Here is an 11,740-nt window from a genome sequence, read left to right as displayed (position 1 = left end):
TTTTAGCTTATTTCGTTCATCACCTAATGCTCTTATGACTTAGAGTATCAATTCTAAATTCTAGATTTTTGTAAATTTTACCTTAGTACATCATTTAGACTTCAAACATAACTTTCGTTACAACTTATATCAGTCATATTCAATTCAACAGTATGTGTGTAATCAACTTTGTAATTGTTTCATTAGAAGAAGGGGCTTAATAAACTAACGATAAACCAAGCCTTTAAGGTTATTTCAATCAGGATACTATATCAGTTATATGCAACCTCGTTTTACTCTAGCATATAAACTTATCGGATTCGAGCGTCACTGAGGATTCAATCTTTAGATGTAACGAGTGTCCGGTGTAAAACAAAAATCTCATCGCAAAAAGGTTGGTTTCTTTGATGGTTCCTATCTGTTGTTTTCAAGTTACGTGTTATCTTCAAGTAAGAATCACGATAATACATTTATGTTGGGTTAATGATTGTAAAATTAAATCTACATCGATTGATGTTTAACTGTCTACTGTGGTAAGTGTTTTAGTCCAGTCAATGAGACATGTTACCTTTGTGCATAACTTAATTAAAAAAAACTATAATTTAAAACAAAATAGAGACAGACATAATGTTGTAAAAAAATGTAAATTTAATAAAAAAACAAAAACATTCTGGGTTAGTTTTGTTCTTTTCTTTTTACTAAATTGTCACATATCCGTAAGTAACTTTAACTATAAAGATTACCACCTTTGAGCAACACCAAGGACAATTGGGCATGCATCATTATAACAGGGCGTACCTACTCTTAATGAACAAGTTCATGTCAGCTTTTCGACAATGTTGATATTGCTCAATCTTATGTGTTTATGTATGGAGTTTTGATAGATATTGTTTATTGATTCGTCTTTTCGTTGGATTGTTTTCTTCGACTTTTGTTAATAATAATAATTGTGTATTTATATCTTTTTAATATCTCAGTATAAGATGTGACGTATGTATCAAGTATTTCGCTTTCATGTTAATTGTTTCTGATCTGGTTACAATTTCAGTCTCTGTTAATTTGATTTGTATTTTATCTTTTCTGTTGATGTCATTTATCCTCAAACTTCATTGAAGCATTAGATATGTGGTATACCTCCCATTTTTTTTAACATGAACATATGTTGAGCATTTAATGCATGCATCAATGTCCATTGAAGTTTCCATAAATATTGTGCCTTTCAATATTTTAATATATATAAGTTGACTAGGTTATCAATATTCATGATATTATTTTAAGCTCTGAACAGATTGTTTTGATCATACCTGTTTTGTAAAAATATTATTGGTTTTATTTTCTATTTTCTTTTGAAATGGTACATTTACATTTTTTTAATAAGCCCTGAAAGTTAGAAAGTCTACAGTAAATAATATGGTTTACTTTGAATAAGGAGTATTTTCTTTGCATATGAACAGATATTGTAGGATGATTAAAACTTGGTGTAAAATTTTAAATACAGATACAGATTTAAACACGTTATGACCCCATGTAAGAGTCTATTTGTTAAAAGCTACACAATAGAATGAATTGGCTTGTAAAATACGAGTTGTGAGCTGCGTCGATATGTTTATATTCACTTGCATAAGGTCGATTTCTATCTGACGGAGCCAATGTGTTAAGCACCGTTATATACACGTAGTTTTTATATTGTGATCAACGTTTTATGTTGATAAATTTCGAATTGAGTAAACACAACGACTTACTGATCACTTTGTATCAAAGTATGGTCATTATTTTAAAAGAATCATCTATGATTGATTTTCTTTTTACAAATATATATACGAAATACACGGTTAACAGTTTAATTTATGAAGAGCTGTCAATTATTTTTTTTTAAACAATTTCTTTGGACAAACGTTGTATATATAGATTACATGCACATTATTTTCAAATTAAAACAGGTCGCTTTCATAATGTGAACAGAAATTACAGATATTGTATATACTAATGAAATAATAAATTAGTTGAAGATGAGTGTCATTTTATTTTAAGATGTGAGAAATATGAGTATATACATTAAAGATATATAAAAATTCGATTAAAGAAACCCATCAACGTTAAAACTTGTGCAGTTATTATAAGAACAAAATGGACAGGAACTGAGTAATTTAGGGACATATTTGTTTGCTTTTGTTTGCTGCCAAAAAACGTTGTTATTCATAAATGTTGTATGTCAGGCTACGCTATTGTTTTAACAATTCCATATCGATATTATTGTGTATTTTATACTGTTTATATATGTATGTGTTTATTGAACTTTGATGTATGATTAATTATATGCCTCATTGCTTTTGAGAAATAAAGTATAAGTATACTTACTAGTACCATTACACTTTTTTTTCGTCAATTCTGGAATTTTCACTAACTAGAACTAACTTAACAATGTTAATAAATCTGTTCTCAAATTGATAATATTGACATATTCATAGAACAAAGGAGATGTGGTATCATTACGAATACGATAACTCTCAACAAGAGACCATATGACACAGAAATTAACTATAGGTCACCGTACGGCCTTAAACTGTGTAACGTTGCGGTACGAAAACCACAGTGACAGTCATTCATAACATTGTAATGATTGCAAGGATTTTAAATGAGAATTGAATCATCGTTCATTGACCGTTTATTCAAGTAGTCGTAAAACATATAAATCATTCGTTTTAGATGTACTTTGCATTATTACTTAACTGTAATTCCTTATTTGAGACTAAAACACATTGTATTACAATATACTTCTGACCTTAATAGTTATCAAATGTACCATAACATTGAGAATGGAAATGGGGAATGTGCCAAAGAGACAACAACCCGACCATAGAGCAGACAACAGCAGAAGGTCACCAACAGGTCTTCAATGCAACGAGAAATTCCCGCACCCGGGGGCGTCTTTCAGTTGGCCCCTAAACAAATATATACTAGTTGAGTGATAATGAACGCCATACTAAACTCCAAATTCTACACAAGAAACTAAAAGTTAAACAGCTTATATTTTGATACACCAGACGCGTAGAATTACAGGTACGAAATTTGAATAGAACTTCGTTATATTATTAAAGTGCCCGCATCGGAGAACAGAAATGTATCAAAACAATCATCGTAGAATAGGACAGGTCACATATGAAATAATTTAGTTAATGAAATTACAAATTTAAACAGATCTAAGATTACTCTCAGTTTCTGACAGCTAGGTAAAAGCCAATAACAACTCACAAAAAAAAGACTGAATTATCAATCAGTTCACATCCAACATCCAATGGAGTTAGGGTGAGGAAGTCATAAACAGTCAGAGCAAAACATGACCTTGTGCTGCAAAGATACAGGTATCGACAAATTGTAGATCCATGGAGATGAATATACATATACTAATAATATTAATAGATATAGAAAGATGTGGTGTGAGTGCCAATGAGACAACTCTCCATCCAAATAACAATTTATAAAAGTAAACCATAATAGGCTAATGTACGGCCTTCAACATGGAGCCTCGGCTCACACCGAACAAAAAGCTATAAAGGGCCCCAAAATAACTAGTGTAAAACCATTCAAACGGGAAAACCAACGGTCTAATAAGTCTGCTTTTAATTAACTGATAGCAAAATAAATATTAATAGCAACAAAAACAACATTCAACATTCAATGATTTAATCATAGCTGTTCCGAAATCTTGTATTTGCCGGGTCAGAACCCTTCATATAGTTATACGAAACAAAACAATATTGTAAACCACAACATGTGTTTATCATATAAGTTTTAATAAAAAAGTAGGTAATTATGAAATAGCTCCAAACGAGAGGTTGAAAATACAAAAGGACGTTCAAACTCATCACTCAAATACAAACTGGCATGGCCATGGCAAAAAAACACCAAAACCAACGACCAGTACACAAATGACAACATAGAAAACCAAAGATTTAGGATGCCGAATGTTATCTTGAAGACCATATGCAGGCACTATTGGAACATAACTAAATAGAAATTTCATAATTAATACTATGCGTCATTCTAACGTTTTAGAAAAATTTGCCATATGAATGTCATGTGTAAAATTAACACAGATGATAGTATTTTGAAAAACATATTTTACTTTGTTACAATAAATGTTTTGTATATTGCTGTGTCTTCAGCAAAATATTACAATGAGGTCCATACTGACATGCAATTTAAACGATTTCTCAGGGCTTAAATCATGCAACTTTGTGTTATTCAGTTTCCTTGTAATACCTGAGAAAATAGTTACTTCTAATTTGATTTTCAATCAGAATAGCGAGGAGGATGTGCTTACAAAGTTATAAGGACAACTTCTCATACACTTGTAATACACGTGATTACTAATCCTTAAACTGAAACGGAAGACTAAATTAAACCTGTCTTTTAATGCATGAAAATAAATATTTGTCAAAATCGTTGAATGGATTGTATCTCGACCGTGCTTATGTCTCTAAATAGTTTCTCACTACCTGAGGTATGGTAATTACATTTTTTGTTGTTGAAATAAAACGTATTTTACTTTTATTCTTTTTCTTTCTCAAAGTTTTTACATTTTCATAAGTATACATTACGGTTTATTATATTCGTTTTATAAGTTGTAAATCAGTCCGATTCTTAATAATAGGTTCACGCTTTAGTTATTAACATTGATGGATTATTAAAATTCATTTAAAATGTCTCAGATGAATGAACACCTTATATATTGAAATTAAAACCCATACATGGAAGGATTGACGTATAAAAATTGACAAAACATTTTTAACTAGGCCTTTCCGTTCCGTCGGGTAATGTTTTGTAGTGGTCGATGAAGCATACACACCTATGCTACTTTAAGAAGAGAAATGTTCGATGATAACGCGAAAGGAATAAATAGACACAAACAGCGCAGTTCAGCATGTTTAAATTTTTTTACCATGTAGCATAAAACTTGATCAGGTTATTATTATTGTCCTTTGGTCAACATAGTTATTTTTTTTATATTTTGGACACAGAGACAACACATGTACTATACTCATATACAATGTCGATAAAGAAATTATAAACAAATGACTTTAATTGATTCAAATTAATTCATATACTTTAATGCTTTGTTCCAAATTATAATAATGTTTGTATTTACTGAGCTACATTCATAACGTATTAACGTATGTTTGCATAACTAATTTTAGAATTTTGCAAAATATCACAATATCTTAAACGTAAGAAAAATATCCATATGTGTATCTGAAAGACACCCTAGATATGTTGACCATTAGTCGACTGTGTTCTTTTGTTTCTATTTGTCTGATAATACATTTTTATTCTGCGAACGTCAAAATAAGATGGAAACAAATAATATTTAGCTTTAATTGTTCTTGTACAAATAAAAACTCTGTAACACCGCTTACATCTATACCTAAAGGTAATGTGAATAGATAAAAGAGGGACGAAAGATACCAAAGGGACAGTCAAACTCATAAATCTAAAACAACTGACAATGCCATGGCTAAAAATGAAAAAGACAAACAAACAACAGCACTCACAACACAGCATAGAAAACTAAAGAATAAACAACACGAACCCCACCAAAGAACAAGGGGTGGTCTCAGGTGCATCGGAAGGGTAAGCAGATCCTGCTCCACATGTGGCACCCGTCGTGTTGCTTATGTGATAACAAATCCGGTAAATAGTCTAATTTGGTAGCTTAAATAGTCTAATTCGATAAGTTATGAACAGTTCATATTGTTGCTGAATGTAAATTAAATGATACAAATGTCATATGCACCAGTGTGGGAAAGATATTAGATAAAACATTTATAAAAGGGACATCACTACATAATAGGAGATAATCTCATGTAATTACAACGTTTTTTTTAAAAATATATTTGATTACAAATCAGTTAATTATAACCTGGAAGTTAATTTTGATCAATACACCTTTTTATTCATTTCAGTTTCGTGTCCTATATTACGAATGAAAAAAAGAATTTGTCTCTTTAACTTATATAACACAAAAATAAGTACCTTGTGAAATGGATTTTTGTTGCGTGTTGGAGAATTGTCCGCATTGTTAAATGTATACGGATAAGGAAATATTATCGAAAAAAAAGTAGTTTTTTTAAACGTAAATAAGAAAAATATTAGCACCCATACAATTTTGTAAAAAGTTATCAAAGGTACTAACTTTTGTAAAACATTATTATACTGTAGACGATATGCAGTGGCATAAATAAAATTATGTGTCTTGGTCCATGATTGTGAATATTTATCGCTATTCTAAGTATTAGGACATGCTGTATGACTTTCAATTTGTCAAACATACATATATACCAAAGGACGTGTATGTAAATATCAAGTCTGTACTTATATTCCATCACCGTATACAACAATTACATAAAGTTCACAATTAGATTTGTTCAGGCGTCTTCTGGTTTGAACGTAATTTAGAAGAGGTGGTATAAGTGCCAATGACACAATTCTCCATCCAAATCACAATGCATAAAAAGTTAACAATTATATGTCAAAGTACGGCCTTCAATAAAAAAAATAAAAAATGAGAAACTGCAAAAATACAAAAAAACAACAACCACTAAATTACAGGATTCTGATTCGGGCAGGACAAATATAGAATGTGACGGAGTTGATCGATATTCGCGGTTTTGAAAACATGGTATACATTTTTACTCGCCGACTGTTCAGTACAAAGTTGACAATTGAAACAAATTCACTAACATACACAACTTTTTTTACAGCTTTACACAACAAATTGATCATTAAATGGTTAAGAAAATTACCGAAACATAAAACTGGTGTATGCATGAATTTGTAGATGCTTTCAAAGTTGTACGATAAATATCTATGACAAATCCTTAGGTTTGTGAAACTTAGAAATAGAACAAAATGTTCAAACATCGCAAACAGACCAAACTCTTAAGTGCGTTGTTGGAGGTTTTATTTTGACTAATTAAGTAAAACTTCATATGTAGGATATTTCAAATCAAGCTAGGAATACTAACGTGTAACACATTTTTTTGGGTTCAAAATGGTTACAGAACCTTAATTCAGGTCGTGTTATTTTCATTAAAGGAACACATATATCGATGTATTTCTTTATTCTGATTTAAATTGGAAGATGATTGGAAATACACAATATTTTTAAGATCCTGAGGTAGACCTGCGTATAAATGAACATTCAACCAGAATAATTATAGTTAAAAAGAATAGTTATTATTAAACAGAATAGTTGTTATTAAACAGAATAGTTATAATAATGAAAAATAAAATGCTGTCTAACAGATAACAAAATCAAGATTTGGAGCGTCTAATGTCCATAACCAGGTGTAGTACGTGTTTTGTTTTCCGTCAAAAGTAGTTTTTGGCTTGTATTCTGATTGTTTTTTTTTTAAAGAAATATATATCAAAAACAAAAAAACAATAAAAGCCAGTATCTTTGGTATAAAGCATGTACACCAGTCTAAATAGTATTGAGATACAGTTCAGATAAATGTATATTTTAAAATTCGATAACTATTTTCATTCTATTTTACAATACGTAAGTAGATGGAAAATATAGATGATGCAAAAACTCTCATAATAGATACCAGGAATGAAATTTTATATTTACGACAGACGTGCGTTTTGTCTACAAAAGACTCATCAGTGACGCTCTATTCACATAATTTAAAAACGCCAATTAAAGTATGAAGTTAAAGAGCATTGAGGACCAAATATTCCCAAAAGTTTTGCCAAATACAGGTATGGTAATTTATTCCTGAGGTAGAAAAGCCTTAGCATTTAAAAAGTTTCAAAGTTTTGTTAACAGTTAATCTCTAATTATGAACATATCAATGATAACTCTAGTCAATACATAAGTGCTGACTACTGGGCTGGTGGTACCCTCTGGGAAATAAATCTTCACCTCCATGAATACGATTTACACTTACGCATGTTACGTGAGTTTCATACGCACATCAAAAAAATTATCCAATCACTTTCCAAATTTGATCCTTGTGAATCCCCGTTTTCTTTTTGTAAACAAGGAAGTTGTCTGTAAGTATAATACGTATTTAATAGTTAGGGTCGATGGCTCTTTAAACACGTAAGTATATTTTATATCGTATAAAAATTTGAAACAGTAATAATATATCTCATATAACTTTCATTATAGTATTCTACGTTTATTTATTTTGAACCTTTTTTATTTTCTACTTTTATTTATTTTTTTCTTTCGAATGATACAAACTTTTGCTCTCATTGTGCTCAATGTAACTTCAATTAAAATAACAGATATAATATTAACAATCTTAGCTATTTCTCGTCTTACACTAGTGCAGTCAAAATGATTATCGTAAAAACGAAGTTGAGGATATTATTCAATTACCAGTTAACCTTGCAAGTTTGGCTATGAAAGAGAACTTAATTTTTTTTTCACCATATGTTACTCATGGATCCAGAATTTGTGAGCGACCAACAAGTTGATCATGTTGATAAAGATTAGAAATTATTCATATTGATTTTTGCTACAATTTTCTCACCATTTGGATATAAAATGTTTCCTTTGTAATAATTTGCAACCGTGTAAAAGAATATAGGGGTTCAGGAAGTAGTAAAATCAGAAGATTGAAATTATAAATGGACATTCATCATGTTTAATTGTTTATCATTTAACCTTTGAAAGTCGTCGATAATTAATGTAAGAACCTTTAACAATTAAAATATTCGTGCACCAAAAAAAAAAGGATGTAGTATGTAATATATCCTGCTGTTTATTCATGCATCGTTGTATATATTATGGAATTTGATGCGTCTGTCATACAAGTGAGAGGTTTACCGCTACACAACCAGGTTCTACATTTGAAAATGCCTGTACCAAGTCAGGAATATGACAGCTGTTGTCCATTCGTTTCGTGTGTTTATCATTTCATTTTGCCATTTGATTAGGGACTTATCGTTTTGAATTTTATTCAGGGTTCAGTATTTTTGTAATTTTACATTCTGCTACACAAATTATATGCAATTAGTTATCAAAAGTACCAGGATTATAATTTAGTACGCCAGACGCGCGTTTCGTCTACATAAGACTCATCAGTGACGCTCATATCAAAATATTTATAAAGACAAACAAGTACAAAGTTGAAGAGCATTGAGGATCCAAAATTCCAAAAAAATTGTGCCAATACGTCTAAGGTAATCTATGCCTTGGATAAGAAAATCTTTAGCTTTACAAAGCTTAATTTGCAATATCAAAATGCAATGGTTACATTTTATTATTCAACTGAACATTATTCAATTGTATGAAATACAATTATGATGAAATTAAAATGAACTAGGGTTTAATGTTTAGTTTGGCAATGGTTTTGTTCTAAATTCTTTTTTTTAATTGTTTTAAAGCTAATGTGTTAGCTGTAAAGGAAAAGGAAAGGCTCAGTATTTTTTTAAACTTTTTTTGGCATCTATACATTATATTTAATATCGAACAACATACACAACCTTTATTATATAAAATTAAACATATTTAATCAAACAATCCGGACATTTTGATTATTCTAAAATAAAACTCATGCACGAACGAATAACAAAGAGTGCACATTATTTGCGTTTACACGATTGGTGGTATATATTATATTCACCTTTCCGAAGTGTTTCGTTTTGCTGAGTCTTTAGTTTTTCTATGTTTTGCTTTGTGTACTATTGCTATATGTTTGTCATGTTTAGCAATTTTTTGTCAGTTTATTTCCCTCTGGTATCTATCGTCTCTCTTTTTTTTAACATTATGTGTATCAAATTCTAACTCAAATATTAACCGAATAGTAATGCTACAGTAATGCATTTGTAAGTACGAATTGATTATGAACATATACAGTTAATACATATAAATAACGCAATAGAAATATTTAAATAAATATCTTCCCTAACATGCTTGATGATAACTCTTTTAAATTCTTTCAACAGCTTTTCAATAATGAATAATAAATATTACTATGCGTGTGATTTAAAATTCTAGTATCCTTTACGTTGAATCTATATTATCTATTATAAGATTCCTTTGGTGATCACTCAGGAGGAAAACGTTGTGATATAGTTATTCATATTTACATTCAATCAGGCCATCGTAAAAGATTGTACGCATTAAGTAAATATTAAAAATGTTATTTTCTTATTTGTATACTACTACTATTTTCATAACATTACTATTATCATAACATTTTGTCACTTTGAAAATTGGTGGTATAATTTGTATTATTTTAATACCTTTAATAAATGAAATATGAATTAGGACATAACTGTGTTTTAAGCTTTGACTGCATTAATTGGTGATTTGATGGTCGAAAATAAAGTTGACTGGCTTCGTGTTAAAATAAAATTCAGTGGTTGGTGTTTGTTGATGTGTATCATATTTGTTTTTCGTTCATTTTGTACATAGATTTGACCGTAAGTTTTCTCGTTTAATTTTTTACATTTTTAATTTTGGGGCCTTTTAGAGATGACTATGTGGTATAGGTTTGCTCATTGCTGAAGGTTGTACCTAGACCTATTGTTGTTTATGTGTGTTTATTTTTTTCTCTGGAGGAGAATTGAATCATTGGCAATCATACCACATCTTCTTTTTTATAACAACATAGATACAAGGCTTAAATGGTGTACGCCTGACGCGCTTTTCGTTAACAAAAAAAATCATCAATGACACTCGAACTGGTTAAATGTGGAATCTTTTGGATCTGGTGCTGTTAATGTCTTCTGGTTTTAATTTAAAAAATTAAAGTTTGTACATTTAGGACTGTAATGGAAGAATGAATACAATTTCTCCAATTTTCTGCCTGCGTTATACTTCAATCTCATAAATTTATATTTCATTTTTCTGATGACGTTCATTGCGAAATTTAAAATTTTTATTATCTTCTACATCTCTTTCGTTGGCGTTTTTGTAAGATTAAATTGTATCTTTGTTCAAATGTGTAATCAGTTGAATTGTATAAATTGAATGTGTGTTTTTACATCATGTACATGTTGGATCTCAATTATTGTGACATTAACTCATTAAAAATAAAAAGAAGAAGTAGTATTATTGTCTACGAGACAACTATCAACAATAGTCTAAATCACAAAGACATTAACAACTATATGCAACCGTACGGCTTCCGTGTATAGCCTATACCTCAATGTACATGAACGCACTGGAAATGACAACTGTAAAATAGTTCAAACGAGAAAACTAATATCCTGATTTATGTACACTGTACGGCCTTCAGCAATGAGCAAAGCCCATACCGCATAGTCAGTTATAAAAGGCCCCGAAATGACAATGTTAAACAATCCAAACGAGTAAACTAACGGCCTTTTTTTTTAAATGAACGACAAACAAATATGTAACATATAAACAAACGACAACCACTGAATTACAGGCTCCTGACTTGGGATAGGTACATACATACATAATGTGGTTAACCTTATTCCTATGTAATAACCTTATTCTCGTCTTCACTGTTGTGGTTCATTGTTGATATCGCTGAGTGTAATGCAATATTGATATTACCATTACTTGTTTCGAGAACAAGAAATTTTTAAAACATGTAAAACTATAGCCAGTTTTTTCTTTTAATAATCTTTGCAATTTTATTTACAAAACAACGAGAGCTGCAGATAAAAAAAAATGTTTTTGTTCTTTTGCTATTTTCATAACCATTTTACTTGTTTTGGCTTTCATTTTTTTTTCATCTGGGCGTCGATGGTTAGTCTTGTGTGGACGTGGCGC

At 30.2% G+C, this 11,740-nt stretch overlaps 2 protein-coding genes across 2 annotated transcripts in view; both read left to right on the top strand.

Annotated features, from left to right (window-relative positions):
• LOC139494713 (A disintegrin and metalloproteinase with thrombospondin motifs adt-1-like) overlaps positions 1 to 11,740 on the top strand; it is a 60,684-nt gene that overhangs the window by 16,682 nt on the left and 32,262 nt on the right. The gene's annotated exons all lie outside the window — the stretch shown is intronic.
• LOC139494712 (A disintegrin and metalloproteinase with thrombospondin motifs adt-1-like) overlaps positions 8,064 to 11,740 on the top strand; it is a 185,956-nt gene continuing 182,279 nt past the window's right edge. Inside the window, exon 1 of the mRNA XM_071282894.1 lies at positions 8,064 to 8,086. The gene's annotated coding sequence lies outside the window, so the exon portion shown is untranslated. The remainder of the gene's footprint in view (positions 8,087 to 11,740) is intronic.

This window comes from Mytilus edulis, chromosome 11 (genome assembly GCF_963676685.1).
Source record: "Mytilus edulis chromosome 11, xbMytEdul2.2, whole genome shotgun sequence".
NCBI lineage: Eukaryota > Metazoa > Mollusca > Bivalvia > Mytilida > Mytilidae > Mytilus > Mytilus edulis.
Note: the sequence above shows the minus strand (reverse complement) of the source record. Positions and strands in the feature narration are given on the sequence as shown.